Source organism: Cyprinus carpio, chromosome B8, assembly GCF_018340385.1.
Source record: "Cyprinus carpio isolate SPL01 chromosome B8, ASM1834038v1, whole genome shotgun sequence".
Taxonomy (NCBI): domain Eukaryota; kingdom Metazoa; phylum Chordata; class Actinopteri; order Cypriniformes; family Cyprinidae; genus Cyprinus; species Cyprinus carpio.
In genome coordinates, this window is record NC_056604.1 from 4,285,883 (window position 1) to 4,308,229 (window position 22,347).

Sequence of the window (22,347 nt, forward strand, 5' to 3'; positions counted from 1 at the left end):
ATATATCAAAACTTAATTTTTGATTAGTAATATGCATTGCTAAGAACTTCATTTGGACAATTTTAAAGGTGATTTTCTCAATATTTAGATTTATTTTTTTTTTTTGCACCCTCAGATTCCAGATTTTCACATAGTTGTATCTCGGCCAAATATCATCCTATCCTAATAAACAATAAAACAATGGAAAGCTTATTTATTCAGCTTTCAGAAGATGTATAAATCTCAATTTCAAAAAATTGACCCATATGACTGATTTTGTGGTCCAGGGTCACATTTGGCAAACATGTTTTATAAAACAGACCCCAGGAGAGAAATATGCACAGTAAAAAAGTCCTGAACAGTCCTAAACAAAGATGTTGGAAGATTTTGATGTGGGAGGACAACAGGTAGGGCTATTAAAAAAAAAAAAAAAAAAAAAAAAAAAAACATTCACTGATCAAAGTAAATTGTACTTAATTTGTCTTCCGGGAAACATACAAGTATCTTCTGTTGCTTCTTCTGAAGGACAGAACTAAAAAAACAACAACAAAAGAGATATTTCAAAAAAATAAGAAATAATCTTCATCCTGTTCAGAAGTTTTCACCCCCCAGCTCTTAATGCATTGTGTTTCCTTCTGGAGCATCAGTGAATATTTGAACCTTTTTTTAATAGTTGTGTTTGAGTCTATCAGATGTCCTCAGTGTGAAAAGATGGATCTCAAAATAAATACAGTCACTGCTGGAAAGGGTTCAAATATGCAAAATATGCTTGAAACTGAAGGATCTGCAGGACCTGGTGGATTTTTCTGAGGAACGGTGGCTCAGTTTAACTGTTCAGAACAAACAAGGGACTTATGAACAACCATAAAAAAAAAAAAAAAAAAAAAAAAAAAAAAAAAAACAGTCTTATATCATCCAGGTAACCACACACAGTATTAAGAACCATTAAAAAAAAAAAAAAAAAAGCTTAAAAGCTGAATGTTAATTCAGTCACACATGTTGTGTCCTCCATCTGACAAAACAGTTTGCTGAATGAATTATTCCATCCTGACTTGAGATAAAACATGATGTATGGAGGTTTAACTCCTTTTTCTGTTGATTTTTCAGCACAGAGGAAACATACTGTTTCTGATTGAGACTCAACATTTGTTCAGATGTTAATACCTCTGATAAATCAACATGTTCTCTTCTTTTATTCTGATCCCTAAAGCTGATGAAGTCATTTTCTGATCTGTTCCACTTCATTTATGGCACAAAAAAAACCTACAGTAATATATGTGAAAGTTTCATTTGCTTGTGTTATTGTAAATGAAATGTCTCAACTTGATTAAACCAATTCCAGTGTCTTTTAGATAAATTCTACCCAGCAAGAACAAGTTTTTTGTTTTTTTAATTGCAAAAGCGAGTAGCCAGAGTTAAGTGTCCTTCGAAAACTGATGAAATTTTTATGCTTGCTGAGGCAAAGATTGCTGGCACTTTTCTAGTGCAATCAGATACAATTTTCCCCTGGTAGGAAAAAAAAAGAAAGAAAGAAAGAAAGAAAGAAAGAACGAAGTGGCCCATGCCAGTCTTTTGACTTGAGCTAGTAATTTCAAGCAACCAAAAAACAGTCAGATCAGCTTAGCAATTGTCTGCTCATTTCCTACACTAGCAAGCATCCACAACAACCTATAACCACAAGAACAACCTAGTAAACAAACAACGTGATAAAAACAGTCAGATCAACTTGGCAACTTCTTGCTCTTTTCCTGTACATCATGCTCCAGTTTCAGTCATTTCTAGACTGTTTATCAAACTGTCAATACAACTTCCTACACTTGCTTTCTGAAAAGACATCTCCTCACAGCAGTTAGAGCAGCATTCTGATGTGCTGCGAGTTTGATCTGAATTTTCTCTTGTGTCTTGTGTCTCCTCTGGCCAACAGTTTCATCAGTTCCAGTTAATGCCTTCAATATACTTGTGGAGCCGGATCAATTTGACCTCCATAAGGCAGCTGGATATGATTCCATTGACCCTGTCTGTCTGAAAAATTGTCTAATATGGTTTTTGTGGCACTATCTCATTGCCGTAATCTCTTATATGACATGACTGAAGGCCCCCGGGGCCCTTAAAGTTGTCTGTCATTTTACTCTTAATTCCAGTTATGAATTTCTACAATGATATTTGGGTAAAAGAACCCAATCAAAACTCTGAATGAGGCATTTGAATGACGGCATTGTGCTACTATATGACCGGATGACCCTTGACCCAGGTTTGGACTCAGATTTATTTGCATACTCCATCATAAATGCATTTTCATGCAGTCCTCTTTGTGTCGAAATAACCTTTGTAATACTCAAGTGAAGTTTTATGCTGTGGTATGACATAATTGATCTTCAGTTTATTAAAAAAAAAGGCAGACAAAACAGTAATTAATATCAATTAAACTATAACCACAGAGGTCTCCTGACAGCATCATTTTACCCCTTCTGTAACTCTCTCTTCCCACAGTCAGCCGAGGTCATTTTTAAAAACAGAGAAAGTCTGTCATCTGCTGTTTCAAATGAGGAACTGAAGTGATGGAAGTGGAGCAGTTTGGCTCGGAATTTGATGATGAACAGCACTTTCACACATAAAATGTTGTATCTATATTATTCTATAATGTGGAAATACTATAAGTGTCAAAATTAAGCAATAACACAAACTCACGTGTGAGAAAACTCATATTTCAGTGCCTCCTTTTTTCCAGTCTCCATCTACTTCAGGTGTATGATGGGATGATTTTTAAACACTGCTTGAAAAAGCTCAGAGTTCAAATAAATAAATGAATTTCTGTCATTGTGAGTTGGAGAAAAATTATACTAAGGAATGGTTATTAGTTAATAGTTAACGAACACAAATAAAATTTTTTTTTTTTTTTTTAAAAATCTGTATTTATATAAAAATAAATACAGGTACTTATATTTGTATTATAAGTATTTATACAGAGACTAAAAAATATAATAAACTAAAAATAAAATGAAATAAATAAAAACATGTTTGTTTCAACTAGCTGAAAAAGGCAACATTTCTGATTTTAGTTTAACTTCTTGATGTCTTACAATAATCTAAATTTAAATGAAAATTAAGAAATCTATAAGACATTAAAAAATAGTAAAAATGACAATCAATCAATCAATAAATAAATAATTTAAACTTTATAACCAATGTGAAAATATGGGGGGGGGGAGGATAAAACAAAATAAACATATAATTGCATCTCAAAAATATAAAAGGTCAATTATTAAAGTAGTTAAATATCTAAGCTTATATAATAAACTGGGAATAAACTGGAGAGGACTGTTATGATGTATTTATGATAAGTAAAAGATAAAAGTAGACTATATGTAGTCCCATATGACTTATGCTCAGTAGTCACTGTTCTGAAACCTATTTATCTGAGATAAAGAAAATTATCACATACATTACATTTAATACCCTGAGTATACTTAGATTTAAAACAGATTGTCTGATTTAAGCACTACTGATTTTAAATGTTGCAGAGATGCGCTACCTCCACAATCCACCAGAGTCCACTAAACACCACACTTTAGAAACATCCCACTCAATAATCCACCAATAATTCATATGCACTCACATTATTGAGTTTATTTAATGACTAAATGTGTTAAATATATAATCAAGCTCCTTAATTCCGAGAGAACATCAGTCCAGAGTCATAAACATATTAATCATGTGCGTGTTGATTTTCCCAGCGCACAGAAAACCTCAGCAAACGCCGTTATTTTTCTATGCCCTTTTAACTCAATAAAACTGTGGCAACTAATTATTGCTGCAATCATGATTCATTTATTATTTTCACATTCAACTCCAAGCCTATATAATAAGAGGCATTGCTTTCATAATTACACGACCTATATAAACTCCAAAGTCTCTCGCAGAAATTACGCACAAAATCCCTCCAAAATGACCTCAGGTTCAGATCTCGTTCAAGGGCACAAAGGTACACAAATGTTTCCTTCCACGTAGCAAACCTGCAACACCACCCGGTAGACCCATGTCATGTTGATTATGGATAATTTAGGTATTAATTTAACATTTAAACCAGGCTTGGACTATATATATAATCCTTTATTAGCTCTCCTATTATTATGCAGAAGATGCTGAGCCACTGACACGCACAAAAGCACAGTGGGGTTAAAGAAGAGGCTGGAACCTGAAACATCCTTTGAGAATGAAAAACTGATTTCTTTCTTTCTAGAGTGGTACAGTCATTTCAGCTGTGACACATCTCCACCTTTAACCCTTTCTTTTCACACGCTTGGAAAATGCCATATTGAATTTTCAGCACTGTCAATGCCAAAGCTTCTCTTCTCTTGCCATCTAATTTTCCCCCCAAGCTTTGATGAGTTCTTATTACACTTCTCACAGCTGAAATAGACAGGGATGTGGAGTTCTTGTCGACCGTGCTGCTCAGATCACAATCTCTTTGTAGTGCATCACTCTGAAGTAACAACAGCTTCTACCAACACCTAACCTAACAATCAGCTGCCAGCTTAAACTAGCCTCAAACCCATGTAATGACAGATGACTGCTACACAAACAACTCCGAACAACCAACCGTACGTGTCCTACAAAAACACGGGCCACAACCAAATGCATCTAACCTAATTGAATGGAATTGCAAAAACCTGCCTCAACTTCGTACTGACCGATAAACTGAGAAATGTAAATAATTAGATGAACAAATGTTTAAATAGCAACATACTATACTGGTCAATGGAATGTCTTAATGTTTTTGAAAGAAGTCTCTTCTGCTCACCAAGGCTGCATTTATATGATCAAAAAAAAAAAAAAAAAAAAACATTAAAATTCTGAAATATTATTACAATTTTAAATAACTCTTCTCTGTTGTAATATATTTTAAGATGTAATTTATTCCTGAGATGCAAAGCTGATTTTTTTGCCATCATTCAGGATCATGTCTTCAGTGTCACATGATCCTTCAGATATCATTTTAATATGCCGATTTGCTGCTCAAGGACAAAAAAGGCCAGCATTTATTTGAAACAGAAATCTTTTGTAACAAAGTGAAAGGCTTTAATGCCACTTGCCATATGGATCCTTGCTGATTCAAAGTATTCATTTCTTTTAAAAAATCTTTGCTGAAACTATTGAACGGTAGTGCAGAATGCATACATATTCATTATCTTTTGTAGTAAACGTAGGTGTTATGGAGATCAGATTTTAGTGGAGAATTGGAAATGGATTAACATTACCATTAGGAATAAAATAAACACACATTACGTAAATACTTTCAAATAGCACAAAAGGCCTCAAATATACTAAAAATTACTATATTATTTGCATTAAATCAGCGATTCTCTCAAGGACAGTGGCTTGTTAGTTGAAAGCAGTGATTAATAATTAAGAGACTTCAGTCCAGATCCGGGCTCCATCTGAACCGTGTAAATATATATAATCATAAATGCAGGAACTGGAAACAATACCAAAAATCAAACCTCAACACCATATGTTTTAATAATAATAATTACCTTCATCTCTACAAAAACACCTGACAGTGAAGACTTTCAGATTCATGAGGTAAACAGTCTGGATAATGAATGAGAGGTACATGGGAAAACAGGTCAATTTGAGAATGTCTAAAAGTGGAAGCTTGTTAGGTTTGTTAGGGATTGGGATAAGGATGGAAGGAGATGAAAGAGTGGGAGAAAGTCATGGGAATAACATTGGGAAACAATCTCTACATGACACAACATCACAGAGCTTTGTCAGGATACTTTCTACACTTTCACCTACACATTGATTCACTCTGTTAGCAAGTTGTTGTTGGTGGGTTTTTTTCCCCACTCACTTCTAGAAATGCCAGACACTTGCGGTTTAATCAAGGGTTTTCTTTTTTCTTCTCCCCGGGGCTGGATGATTGCAACAAACTCTGATCATAGCCGTCTAATGTATGGACAAATGTGAGTTTGTCTAGCAGAGGTTTCCCTTCATGTTTTATCTTCCCAGTCTGATTTAAAGACTCTTTTTATAAGGTTCAACAAATTAATCAGCGTTATCAGCAATAATTAAATAATAATAAAGTCAAGTATATATATAGATATATATATATATATATATATATATATATATATATATATATATTATATATATATATATATATATACATACATATATATCATATAAAACAAATAGTCCTATGTTCTGATTGGTTGAGCCACATTCAAATCCATATTATATTATATTATATTATATTATATTATATTATATTATATTATATTATATTATATTATATTATATTATATTATATTAAAAACAAACTTGTTTCAGTTAGTTCAGTTAATGTTCAGCAACAATATTTCAGTAGCATTTCTAAATTAAATAAAGTTTAAGTTGAAGAACTGAAATTATTGACTGGAAATGTAACAAATAAAAACTAGAACTGAAATTAAATCATTAATTACAACACAATTACTTAAAATGTAACTAAAATTAAAGTGAAAACTAAGGATCAAATAAAAGCCCATTCAAAATATGAATAATATTTATATATACAAATCTTAAACTATATATAAATTGTGTTTAGAATAATTAACTTAGATTATTTGTAGTTTATGTGGGGGCAAGACATTGCAAATGTTTAAACACACGCCGTATAGCCACAAGCCACATCCTTAAATAAGAGAGAGATAAAATCACTCACTAACCTTTTCTGTACAAATTTATATCACCCTGTCATGACCTTGTAAAGCCAGTGAAACGGGCAGCTGAACTGTTTACACACAGAAAAATCACGCACAGGAATGACTTCAGTAATAGTTCATCCAGCTAAAACAGTAGTCTAACCACTAAAATGATCATTTAGACACTTTACAGTACAACTCAAATAACACATTTTTGTTTTGGAAGGAATTAATAAGTGCTTTAAACAAAGTGCAGTTAGAAAGTAATTATCTGGAATGTTGCCCTTAGACTTCCATTACAAGTGCATTACCGAGAACATGATTTTTGTTTGTTTTTACAAAGTGAGAGATGCTTCAAAAATATTTTCTGTGGTACACGACAGCCATTAATTTAAAATACCTTAGCATTTATGAATCCTGCACATTGCTTCTTACCTTAATGTTTTGAATAAACAAATCTACAAGCAATTATGAGGCAGAGACTTTTTTCAAGACTTTGGCGATATTTAAATGTCATTTAATGTCACAGACTACACTAATATGAAGTAAATAACTAAAAGTTTCCTCTCAGGTGCCTGCAGAGAACACCTAAACCTTATAGATAATGCATGCGCTGCTGTTCAGTGGAGGCGTCTTGTGGGCCGTCTTCAGACAGATGAGGTTGTGAAAATTTCATCAGCTATTAGAAAAGACAATGTGGCGTGCTTCTACATTTATGCAATATGCACGCAAATAATTTTTCTGAATAAACTATATGATGACGAGGAGTGAGCAATTAAAATTAGCTCAAAAGAACATGAAATCTCAGGTCTAAAACAACTGAAGACAAATTCACAATTCACTACTAACTTAAAGGAACTCTTTTCTTCAAGGAATAGTTTACCCATAAATTAGCTGAAGATGTACTCAACCTCATGCCATGCAAGATGTAGATTTGTTTCTTATGAACATGCAGCTTTTCTCTTCACATTATGTTAACTGATGGACTGGAGAGGTGTGCATTACTTTATTATTGTATTGTAAACACTGTTTGGACTCTCATTCTGACGGCACCCATTCACTGCAGAGGATCCATTGGTGAGCAAATGATGCAAGGCTAAATTTCTCCAAATCTACTCCCATGGAGAAAAAATCTTGGATGGCTTGATGGTGAGTACATATTCAGCAAATTTTCAGTTTTGGGTGAACTATTTATTTAAGTTTCATTGCTGAAAACTTTTAACTACACAACAACTCAGAAAGTTAAATATACACTTCAGCTCATGGGTACCTGGTTTACTTGCAACTTTGAAAAAAAAAAAAAAACTCTGGGCGTATGTCAAAGACTTGATGCCACCAACCTTGCGAACGTTGCCAAATCCAACAACTAGTTCCTACTCATGCACTCATTTTATCAGCCCACAAGCTTGTAAACACGATTACGTTTGCAGGCATACTGATGCACGCAAACACAGAAAACCTGCATAAAGTCAGCAAACTGCAAATTTTTAGCTAGTTCTTGTCAGTTTTGTGTGCAGTATACAGACTGTGGATTCAGTCAGTATTTGTAGAACGGTGCAAAACTCCACCAGCAGCACCACCACATGATTTCTTTGGGCATGATTATAATGACAGTTAGGTGACTGAGCCCACCAACACTGCACTGACGTTTGCATTATTTTCCTCTCTTTTGTCCCACAGAATCAAAAATGGATGGTAAGCCAATCAACTACATCAGTATTGAGCTCACTGTATATGAGTTTTCTATGTCTGGCCTTGGATACAGGGGCAAATTTGATATAATAATCCAGTTTTGCAGCATGCTTTCTCTTCTGTTTGAATACAGTGCTTACCTCTAAATTCCCTGCCAAATACAAAATTGCATTGCAACATTTTTTTTTCGGCAAAAGCAGGGAGACCTCAACAAGAAAGTAAAAGAGTTTTTTCATCACAGAAATTCAAGCACAAAACAAAAGCTATTGACAAACAAATGAAGGAGCATGGGTTATTTAGAAAAGAAAGCAATATCTCTCCTATTCTCAAAAATATTAAAACAAACATCTAATGTTGAAGGAGGAGGAAGAAACAGAGGTGTGTGTAAATATCAAACACTTGGGTAAAGCAAAATCTCAGCTGACAGAATTCAAGACCGAGATTGCAAACAATCCCCAACATTATCAAAGCACCACTATATTTGGTCCCAGCAATAAAAGAGAAACAAAAAGGAGAAAAATAGGATCAGCCTTCAAAAAAAAAAAGAAAAAGAAAGAAAGAAACTGACACATCGCACTCAGAGATGATGCTTTTTTTTTATAAAATAGAATAATATTAATAATAATTTAGCAATTATATATATATATATATATATATATATATAATATATATATATATATATATATATATATATATATATATATATATATATATATATATATATATAAAATTATTAGTAATTAAATATAGAGTGTTTTCTTATAAAACCTGATGCACTGAAGATTGAGTGGGTCTTGATTGCGAGGAAAAAGAGAAGTCATTTCTGTGAGACTCTGTATGGTTGCGCACAAACTCAAACTGTGCAATTTATGAGGCTGAGAAAAAAAAAAATGAAAGGTAACAAAAAGGTAAGGGATAAAAGTAGTTCACCTCTGATGCTCTAAAATCTAATTTACACTTGGATTTTAAAGTTCAAATGTGTCATGTCAAGGTTTGCAGACCATCAAACGTTGTGTGATCCATCTTGACGATCAATATCTGAATGAGATTTGAGGAGAATATTTACAAAAATGACTCTACAAAATTGATACTCCTTTCATGGTGCCTTTTTTTTTTTTCATTTCCTCCTCAGTGTGTATGTAATGGCAGCCTGGACGTCTCATTTTGTGTTCTACGACAGTAACAAAATTGGGTTTGAATTGACATGAGGATGAGCAAAAGATGACAGAATCTTCAACTCTTTAAAATAAACCAATACCAACAGTATGATTTCATATATGAACCTCTCTCACATATACGGTAGCAGCGTGTAAAACAGTGGAGAGCCACTCCAAGTCCTGCGCCTCTGATTGTAATGGTGAGATTTTGGGGGTTCTTAATTATGTTCCAGCACATGGATTACACTAATTCACATCATTGTGCCTCTCAACCTCCATTTGCCACTCCACTCCTGTAGGCTGTTGCTTTAATGGAACTAATGCAGTCCACTAATACAAAAATCACACTGCACCGAATACCAGATTTTCATTAAGGCTGTACTGCCTGAAATTTGAATACTTTTTGATTGCAAGACAAAATTCCGTTCAGCTGGACAGGTTCTGCATGTAAAAATACAGATATGGCAGACAGTAAGCTGAAATTTCCATAGTGTTTAAATTTTAACTATTGTACAGATGTAGTACATATGCAATATACTATATGCTAATTCATAACAGCCATAAGTCAATAAATTGATAAGTCAATTCAATGGCTATCTGATGGATAGTGCACACAAGAACAATACAATCTCTTGGTTGGTTGGGCTTTATACAATTCTGTAAGCAAAGTCACTTTGAAAACAAAAGGCATTTCAGAGGTCAAGCATACAGCTCTTAAAGTTTATGAGATTAGTGGCACCAATTCGTTGTTAGATGCCTAAAAATGAGTTTTGTTCTACACACTTATACACTTCATAGCTTGTATATTCTATATATATATAGTTATGTACTATATATATATAGTTAGAATATTTATATAGAATATACAAGCTATGAAGTGTGTAAAACCTTTGGATGAACACATTTTGATCACAAATTCTACACACATTTTTGTCAGTACAACCGCTCAACCAAGTGTTTTGCTTCACATTTCACAGAAGTGAACAACATTTTCAACACTTTAAGAAAGAAAAAAAAAATCTGGAGAAAAAGGAAAAGGCACTGGTAATTTTCTCTAGGACAATGCATGTTAAGGTTACTGACATTTTCTTTAACCCTAAAAAAAAAAAAAAAAAAAATGCAAAACGTAGTTCAAAACACAGGTAAAATATGTGTGAAAACCCAATATAGAAAACTCATTCATATTAACACATTGCAGTGTGCTCTATTTTTAAAGTATTTTCTCAGAGTACACAGCGGTCAGTTCTTCATTTGTGTGTCAGAAATGGCACATACAAACACTTTGCAGGTTGCTCAAATGGTCTTCTACAGTCTAAGTGGGAGTTTTTTGCCAAAATAAATGGACCAAATTTCATGCTGACAGTCAAAAGTCTGGCTACACAAGACTGCTGTGACTGCTTCACAAAGCAGTATGAGCTTAAAATAAAACACATTGCACACTGGCCCCTAAATGTACTGCATACTGCATGGTATACTGGTATACTCCAGACTTGCTGCCTTCCTAAAAATGTATATTTCTACAAAAGATCAGGTTCTGAGGTTCAGATGCATTAGGAGTATGTAGTGTAATGCAAATACTGGTGAATATAATATCCAGGAAATCAAACGCATGCATAATGTGTACCATGACCACTGCACACTAAATTCCTTTTGAACATTGTAGACTCACGCTCTATTCAGAGTTTTCTGCTGGAAGAATGAAACGACCACAGCTTTGATGGTGCCATGACAGCAGGTGCATTTTTCAGATACAGACCGGCTGAGACGGACAAGACCAGCTGGACGGCATGAGTTGGAAGCACACCAGAGCTGCTCGCTAACACGCTAGTATGATGCCATCTTCAGATCTTTGATCATTTACTGATCATACGTGGCCTGTCCGTTGCTCTGGGGGCCAGCATGTAATAGGATTTTATTGAGGGTTTGAGGAGGATTCAATTTGCTGTATATCAAATGCATCTGATGCGTAACATCTTTTGACTGTCAGTAATAATGGAACTGTATGGAACAATGAACATGTTGTATTGACTGTATTAAAAATAATTTATACAAATGATAGATAGATAGATAGATAGATAGATAGATAGATAGATAGATAGATAGATAGATAGATAGATAGATAGATAGATAGATAGATAGATAGATAGATAGATAGATAGATAGATAGATAGATCTAGAAAAATGATTTTCTGTAAAGCCACTTTGAAAATGTCTATTATCAAAATCACTATACAAATAAAGTTGTTGCAGAATAACTCGGTCAAATCGCAAGACATATGGTCATTAAAGCTCAATAAAACAACTTTGACAAGACTAATTGCGTCTTTATTTAATATGTGTATATTTAACAAAAAACGTTCATTTTGTTATGTGCAAAACTTTTTTAATTATCAAAAAGCTACTGAGTGCGCCTTTAACTGTGAGGTAACTTAATCATAATTACGAATGCATTTGCAAAGGTGAGTCACATTAGATTGATTGCCAATTAGCAATTAGCATTCGTATCTGTCAGAAATAAAAGAGGTCTGACAATTAGCATTTAGATAAGCAAGCTTTCAAGGCAACATGAGTTCCACAGAAGACGGAATAGGAAAACATGATTGAATAGCAGGTGCAGTGATCAGAAAAACACACTCTTTCATGGATCAAGGGGAAGGTCTGCGAAATGATGAGTGCAATTTCTAAACATGGACAAGCTTCATTTGGGAAAAGGAACCATTATCTTAACTCAGAAAATTGATAGTAAGCACACACACAAAAACAGCAAATAACATTGAACTATATAGGATTTTTTTTTTTAAGTAGAAAAACTCATAATATTTTCTTGTAAAATGTACACCAATATTTTGTTTTATTGATAACTTTAAAAAAAAAAACAGTGTGTGTTATTTACATTATTTACATTATTTACATACATATATATACATATATATATATATATATCTATATACATATATATACATATATATATATATATATATATATATATATATATATATATATATATATATACACACATATATATATACATATATATATATATAATATATATATATATATATAACATATATATATATATATATATATATATATATATATATATATATATATATATATATATATATATATATATATATATATATATATAATACACAAAGACTCTGAACCTGGTTCTTGTAACAAAACCGAAAATATGTCTAGCCATTAAGGCGCATAAAACCTGGAGCCCTGGGCAAAAAGGATAATGCATTTGAGCCATGCATCATCTTATTTTCTACCTCTGTGTGAGTTTCGGTTCAGCTCTTAACTGACTGAAAGTAGATTTCCACCTCCATCTCACTAAGAATCGGAAACCTATCTACTTGAAGGACAAAACAATTCCTAAATTACCACTACTACACACCTTTTAAGACTTGATTCACATCATTTCAAGGAAGACTCACATTGTTCTTTTACATAGTGACCCTTATTAGTGGAGCTAAGGCCAACATTATTCTTCCTTTGGCTTATGAAAGAGAATGAGGTTTGTTCTAAACTCCTAACACATGAAATTTAACCTGGACTATTTGTGCTAAAGATATGAATCATACCTTCAATCATGTGGATTGCAGATGAGAAATGATTTATGAGCAGAATAATTGCCAATCATATAATGTGGGACCTTAGTGTACAAACCAAACTACATCACAGTGTTGTACCTTAGAGGAAAAAGCTATACTCAAAGGAATAGTTCACCCTAAAATGAAAATGTACTTACTATTTAGGCCATCCAAGATGTGAGATGCATTTGTTTCTTCATCAGAAGAGATCTGGAGAAATTTTGCATTACTTCACTTGTTCAGCAATGGATCCTCTGCAGTGAATGGGTGCCGTCAGAATGAGAGTCCAAAAAGCTGATAAAAACATCACAATTATCCACACCACTCCAGTCCATCAATTAATGTCTTGTGAAGTAAAAAGCTATAAGTTTTTAAGAAATTAATCCACCATTAAGATAATTTTAACTTCAAACCATCGCATTCTCTATCCATAATATTGCTTTCTCCATTGAAAAAGTCATCTTTTCTGAATCTGGAGATAAATATCAAACACTGTTTACAAGCAAAAAGAGTCCTAAACAAATATGTTGGTGGCTTTTGATGTGACAACAGGGGATAGACTTTTTTTTTTACTGAAGGAAGCATTCTCATTCTGATGGCACCAATTCACTTCAGAGGATCTATTGGTGAGCAAGTAGTGTAATGCTAAAATTCAGCAAATAGTCATTTTTTAGTGACCTCTTTTTATTTACTGTCAAGGTAGGCAGCTAATTATGACTAGTTAATAGATGGTTGACAATACAAAAATAAGTTTTATTAGTCTTTTATTACTATCTGGACTAATTAAAATCATAAATAGGCAGATGAATCATGCACAATAAGATCAAAAGCATGTAATGAGTTAATTTTCATATCGACCAATTATTCTCAAAGTTAATATTTTATGTCAATGCCTAACCCTAAGAAAGCATAAAAACCTAATTATAAAGATATGTGCTCAAAGCTCACAGAAATTTTCTCACTTTCTCAATTTCACATCCTGAGATTGGTCCCTTTTGTGAGATCCAATCTGTTTTCATATTTAAGTTATACACCTACATGAAGGATTCACAACCTACCATCTGCCACAAACTGTGAAAATAGTTAGGTTCTCTAAAACTTCTCATAATTAGATAACGGGATGTCATCAAAATATGCTTCCGAGCCATTTCACCACAAAACTAGACCCTACCATCTGTGAAGATCACAAAGCTCAACCAAAACTGCTCCAAATCTGTGAAGTATATGATCTGGAAAATATAAATTATAGGGTGATCACCAGCTGAGCAGGAGACAGAGCAAGTCCAAAAATCTTCAAAAATGACAGCGCTCTGTTTCTGAAGCCTGAAATTTTCAAAATATTTGAATAATTGAGATCTGTTTTTTTATTCTTTCACCAAGCCAGAGTGCAATGCTTGCCACTTCTTCATTCAATTTACAGTGTACAATAATCAATATGCATGTGCACAGGCAAAAATATGGACTTTCTTTTCCTCCCTCATATAAAAACACAGAAATGTCAATTCAGATAAGGTTCAGAGGTTCACAAACTGGTATTGTGCCTTCCACTGCATAAAGGTACTGCAGCATATGGAGTCTCTATGATAACATATGGACCCATCCTACCTTGTTTAACAAAGTTGTGTTTGTGTCATGATGATTTATTCAGCACTGACAACCATTCTTAAACATTATCCTAGTCAAACCGGAGGAGTTCAGAGACTCGAACTGGAAAAGAAACTCTTGGAATGTAATCAAATAAACCAGGCAAAACCTCACTGGAAACACTGACAGCAAGCAAACTCATTTAATTTCCTCTTGACAGTTGAATTGTGAAATATGTTCTGTTTTTCCAACCCGAGATGCTGATCTGTCATGCATCAAAGCAAAGATGATTTAAATGCCTTTAGCATCTAAAATGTTGACGTTTATTATGCACTCATTTGACACTTGCTAAAGCAACCATCATTTGCTACTGCTCATCCAAACCATTAAGTATCACACTTTGGTGCACACCGTTTGTGCTATGCAGATGAATGATGCCTCAGACTGTACGGCTTGCTGAGGAGAGGTGTGCTGTTACTTTTCTAAGTGATCAGATCAGACTTCCACTTTCTGATCTTCAGACTAAATAAAAACCATTTAGAATTTGTTCAGTGGCTTTTGGATCACTGCATTAAATAATCTATTTGGCCAACTAAAGTTTATGACTTTGATCATCATTTTAATCAATTGTATGAATTTTGAAGTCTAAATACAAACTAGACATAGAATATGAACAAATCACACCTTGGTCCCATGACTTTAATGTTACCATCTCTAAACAAAACTCTTTCAATCTTCAAAAGTTGGAAAGTTTGAATTATAGTTTGCATAACCGTGAGCATAAACACAACAATGCTTTTATGGGACTGGTGAGTAGATCAGTTTACCTGTTCAATGTTTAATGTCCCTGACAACCCTGTATTCTCATTTAGTTGGTTGGTGTTTTAATGCCTTGACTATTTACATGGCAAGTAACAAGCTGAAATACAATAAATCAACAATTTAAAAACCTTAAAAAAAAAAGTTTGATTTAGCTAAAACCTCTAAAATTGATTCAGGGTAGACTTGTTAATTTTATTTTCAAAAAGATTTGCAAAGTAATACAATTTCCTAAGAGAACTAGACTAAAACATGAAAATATCCTGAGTTTGTGTCAACCACAGACCTTATTTCAGATATTTAACCAAAAATACCCATTAAAAAAACATTGACTTTGGGACGATGGAATTGGAAGTGTAAAAATGCTAACTCATTTCTGGTATTTAGAAATCACCCCTGCAGCTCTCTGGCTTGGCAACCACTGTTTGCATCTTTCCGCACAGCAGAAAACCACTCACATCTTTTCCAGTACATTTAAAAATCTGCAGTAGTAGCTCTTCGTTTTTCCATTTGGTTCTTTTACATAATGTGTAAAATTTGGCATGGTATTGGTAAATAAAAAAAAAATTAAAACCATGTGCTAACCAGACCGTCTGAGGTATGCCATTCATTTTAGGAGGGATTTTGCAATCCTGAAAGCCCCACACCTGCACCAGCTCTCCGCAGCGATAAGCTCGCCAGATCAACCTCTCTCAAGTCCTCCATCAGAGGACAGCCAGAGTCAGCTGCCAGCTTCTTCAGATAGTAGGTCAACAGACCTGAAGTCAGTGAACAACACAGCTGTGCTCTCAGCTGTTCTCCAAAACCTCCCTGGATAACAGACCTTCAAAGACTGCCATGTGCCGAGATGTGATTAGTCTTGACAAACACTTCACTTTGCCAGGTCTCGGTAGGGCAAATAAGGAGGTGGAGTTGTCTTTGCAGCAACTATTACTTACTTAGTCTATTAATGGGCCGCAACTGGAGATACAAACAGGTTAAGATAACAAGGAGGTAAAGCAATGAGATTAGAGGTTTGTGCTTCTTGACATTGAGGATTTAGTTAGAAAAGAAGGTTGTTTATTAAACTAAAGTTTTTCAGATATTACTCTACTGACTGCAGTAGACTATTCAAACATCATTTTACTGTACAGTGACACCTATATGGAAATGTAATGACATACTTCCTTACATCAAGTGTCATATCTTCATATATGTTACCTATAAAGCCTTAAATCATTTTCACATACGTATTGTCTGGAGAGATGTACCTGTAAGTTCATAACACAAAGTTTATGATAAGTATGTTAATAGTAGATACAGTATTAGATTATTTTTATATGGTATATGTAGAAACCACACATACAACATTCAATTTCTGATAGGTTTCATATATGTTTTACTTCATATGACAATTCAATTCATATATGGAAATTTAATGCATATATGCAGGAAAGTCTTTTATGCGAAAAGGCACAGTGAATGGAGCGAATGCAAGAGGTTTAACTTCAACTCCAACACTTAAAGCTCACTTCATAAAGAAAAAGATGTGGGCAGTATTTCAAACAGTACTAAATTGCTTGCATATTCAGAAGTTCCTGCAGATAGCCAATGACCAAAAATGTCTTCTATGTTGTCTGTCAATTTCAATAGCAACTGAAAACCAAGGTGTACCGAGCCATGCATTTATATAACTGCAATCAGTTTTACCCTTTTCCGTGACACCCTCAATCTTAGTTTGTAAGAAGCAGAGGGGTTTTTTTTATTTCTTTTTTTTCACTAGTCTAATACAACCGAGTAGAGAAATCACCACCGTCAACATCAATTTCCCTCTCATGATGGTTTAAAAATGAACAGCATGGACAGTATCGAATTGGAGTATTGATTGTGGTCTCATGCAGTACTGTATATTTATTTTTCACTGTCTATTGCCCAAGTCATTGAATGCAGAAGGAAAGAAGGTGAAGGCATGCAATCATCACCTCGATAAATGCCACCATCTGACACCGGTGAAATATGGGCGTCATTACGAGCGCACAGTCAAACGTGATTGGGCAGTGAATGTTTACGGCCACCCGAAATGACCTTCGTACCCTGTTATCTCTCGGCCCTTACTGACAGCCTTGTAGAACATGGAGTCGCTGATGAGAATTGCCACTCAACGGGTCAGAAAGCCATCAGTCTTGCGGATGTGAGCAAAAGGTAACAGGCACGCGGAAAGCGGTGCACGAGAAACATGAGTCACTCTACCTCGACACGCCAGCCTGGTGCCGCCCGCTGTTTCGCGCTGAGCTGAGCGGAGCTGTCTAGATTGGCACTGCTTCTGCCCCATGTGCCTCAGTGAACACAGCCAGGCAGGCGTGTGGAATAATGAACAACAAGCCTGTCACTGTTTCGGGATCTTAAATTAGCATTAGCGGAAAGGGCTTTCTCTCTCGCACACACACACACACACACACACACACACACACACACACAGTACGATTAAAAGTGATGACCGACTCCAAAGTGATGACTCAAGAGATGGCTGATGTTACACTCAATTTACATGACTTGAATGAAATGATGGAACCCCCACTCCTTATATAAATAACAGCGTGGTACAGTGCAGTCCGTTGTCTTGCGTGTTTACATCGTGACTCTTGGATAGTGGTGATGTGCAGTGAAACTGTCTAGGATGAAGTTATTTTAGGCGTTGACAGCAAGAGTTTTTGGCCTGTAAAATTTGCCACACTAAGAAAACAAGCCAAAGGAAAACAGAAAATTAGCATTATCCTTTGAATTGACAGACACTTCCATCAACCCTAAAACACAGTGTTTTGAATGTATTGGTTAGTTGCATGATTTTGTACATCTTATGGTTTTGCATAAATTAGAAACTGAAAACATTTAAACAGTTACATTAAAATATGGATAAAACACTGTTTTAATCTAGAATTTCAAATACAGAAAATACTGTACCTTCATGTTAACAGTACATCGGATCATATTTTTGTGCAGAGATTATGTATCTGTCCTCTAAAACGGAATCAGGTGTCTAATAGGTATTGTCCTAAATATAAACACGATTGAAGGAGAACCAGATTTTGAATTTTATTAAAGAAAATGTGAGTGTGAGTGACCCATGCAAAAGTAATACCAGTTCTGAGTGTTTCCAATGTGTTGCTTTGCAGTTGCGGTTTTGGGTGGTTAAAAGAGTCCAAGTCTCAAGTTCTGCTCATAAGTTTACACACCCCTTGCAGAATATGCAAAATGATAATAAACTTAAAAGAAAAATGCATATTTTTATTTAGTACTGTGCAACGATTATCAATACTGTAATACTGTCACAATACTTGTAGATTCAGTAGATTTGTGTGTTAATGTAATGGAGGCCAGCGGGTAGGTGCTGTGCAGATGCTGCTTAAATGTGCAAACGCCATTCCAGAACGTTCTGAGGGTCTTTGCAATATGTAAGATGCATGTTATTTCTTAATCATTACCGTCTTAATTAAGCTGTTACTCATAACAGATGTTTACATACAGTCGACAAGACAGAATAATAACTGAATTCACAGAAATTAACCAGTTCAAAAGTTTACACACCCTTGAATCTTAATACTCCGTGTTGTTACCTGGAAGAACAATGACTGTTTTATGTTTTGTGATGATAGCTGTTCATTTTGAGAAGTCAGTTGTTCTGCATGTTTACATCGTGACTGTTGTGAAAGTGTCTTGACTGAAGTTATTTAAGGTGCTGAAGGTGCTGAAAACAGCTAAACTGAGAGTAAGAAGAGTTTTTGTCTATAAAATATACCAGAGATGATGCATCTGTCCTGTGAAATGGGTTCAGGTGTCTAATATTGCCCTGAATATGAACATAATAGAAGGAGAACTAGATTTTTAGTTGCACTAAAGATGATGTGATACCTCTTATTTTGATAATATTATGAATTTCTTGCATATTCCGCAAGGAGTGTGTAAACTTTATTCTGGCCTCTAGGTGTGCCTTGAGTCTGTCTTTGTATAATGTAATTCTGTGGGATTTTTTCATGTATTGAGACATAAATATAAATTTAAGCACACCTATCCTCAAGAAAACACATGCCCAATCTCAGAGAAATTATAGAAGTAGTTTCACCCCATTTTTTCTCCTCTACAGATGTACAGTACGAGTAATAATGACCAAATGTTCTTTTTATTTTTTTGGAAGAACTATCCCTTAATTAGTTTTAGAGCAGTATGTACCTCATTCTTGATCTAAAGTAATTCTCTCTTTTAAAGGATAAATGATGTAAATGTAAAAGCTGGTAATAATTAAAGCGAGAATTCTGAAATGAATTATGAATTGTTTGCCAAGATCAGTTGCTGTTTTAAGGCTGCAGTTATGAAGGGCTGTATTATGGTACTATAACAAGCATTTACAGGACATTAAACTCCAAATTTCATGGATTCTCAATGAGTCACAACCTTTTTTTAATCAGTACGTTATTTATTTTTATATTTTTGCTCTGTGCTCTGCAAATGTGCCATGAAGCCTTGTAAAGCATCTCAAGGATCCTCTCTGGTCTTTATAGCTCATGCAATTTCAGCACTCTTGGAAAGACCTTCTTGTGGGGACAGTATAAATTTAGAGCAGCGTACATCATATAGAGACTAAAAAACTATGTAGCCTGTTTTACTCAAATATGTATGTGGTGTTGAAGAAACACTGGTTATTTTTTTTTTTTACACGTAAATTACCACATGTGCAGCATGTATTACCATAGAGAAGTGCTTTTACATTTTATGCACTACAAATAATAATAATAAATGAACTTTTAAAGTACTTTTACTTTGATTTACTTTAAACAAGTTTTCACCAGGAAATTGCTAAGTTTCATAAATAATTACAAAGATATGGCAAGTAACACTGAAATAAACGAAAAAATTCTATAACAAATTGTATGAGATAGTTAAATAAATAATACACGAGTTGGCTTGTGCAAAACAAATTCACAATTAAAATCTTTAAAAAAAATTAATTTTTAGGATGTGAACAGGTGCAATTAAGATGATTTTGCATGCACTAATTGATTTGTCTCAGTGGGGGTAAAAGTTGTATGATTATGTACATCTTCGTTTGCATCTTATGATTATGCTAAACTTATATTGAAACTGAGTGTAACTTAAACAGTTAAAAAGCATAATTGTGAATATTTTTTGTTAAATTATCTTTGTTAATTTCTTCAGTTTACATGAATAAATGTATAATATTTACTGTTTATTTATGTAATATTTAATACATAATATATAGACACTGTATAAAATAATATTTAAAAAATGTTTATAGTAATATATAGTATGCATTATTTATATAGCTTTTATCTATCCATCCATCCATCCATCCATCCATCCATCCATCCATCCATCCATCCATCCATCTATCTATGTGTGTGACCCTGGAGCACAAAACCAGTCTGGGGTATATTTTTAGCAATAGCCAAAAAAAAAAAAAAAAAAACATTATTAGGATAGAAATTTCCTACCGAATTCCATGAAGATATTTTGTAAATTTCCTACCATAAATATATAAAAATCTAATTTTTGATTAGTGATATGCATTGCTGAGAACTTAATTTGGACAACTTTAAAGGTGATTTTCTCAGTATTTAGATATTTTTTTGTTGTTGTTTTATTTTTATTTTTTTTGCACCCTCAGATTCTAGATATTCAAATAGCTGTATATTGGGCAAATATTGTCCTATCCTAACAAATACATCAAAGGAAAGCTTATTTATTCAGCGTTTAGATAATGTATAAATCTCAATTTTGAGAAATTGACCCTCATGACTGGTTTTGTCCAGAGTCATACATATATACATACATATATATACAGTATATATATATATATATATATATATATATATATATATATATATATTTATTTATTTATTATTTTATATATATATATATATATATATATATATATATATATATATATATAATATATATATATATATATATAATATATATATATATATATATATATATATATATAATGATGCAAGATATATATAATATACATATAAAGCATACCGTGTATTTATTAAGATAGGTATTTATGTAATATATTTAATAACTGCCTGAATAGTCAATTTAAGGTGAGTATATTTTTTCTATGCTTTGCACATGGATTACTGACATAATTCCTGTGGGTGGAATTTTCTGGCTTGAGCTGAAATTTGCCATGGCCATTGACAGCATGCAACAGACACGATACATAGACGTCAGATCCTGAAATCAAAGAGGAGACTGTTGCATTTTAAATCAGAACATGTATGCTCTTAATACTTTGTATACTACTAATTATACATCCCATAGTGAGTTGTATCTTTTGTAATATCAAAGGACTGAAATATGTATCTAGCTTGAATAACATTAAATGTGCATTTACGTTCTGGATAAAAGCATGCAAACGGTCCCGGCTCCCTGTTGGTCAGAGATCCGAGCTTCACATATTTCATTTCCACTATGACATTGAAATAAATTATTCATGGTATTCAAATCTCACAAACACACTCAACAAGTGAAACCTTCCTATTGGAATATTCCATGTTTGTTTGTGTCTGTAAAGATGTTTGATGCAGGCTAAGTCTTGTAATGGGGTTATACATCATGTTTGGCAATGCATTCCAACAGCACAATCTATCACAACGAATCACACTGCTGCATTATTTACAAACATATGATTTAAAAGTCTAAATTCCACCCAGAAGAGAAATTATGACTGACAGTTCTGTTTGTGCTACATAATTGTCCACAGAGTCAAACAAACAGAAACTCGAAGGCAATTTGCACAACCCTCTTTATGGAATAATTGTCCCAAACCAA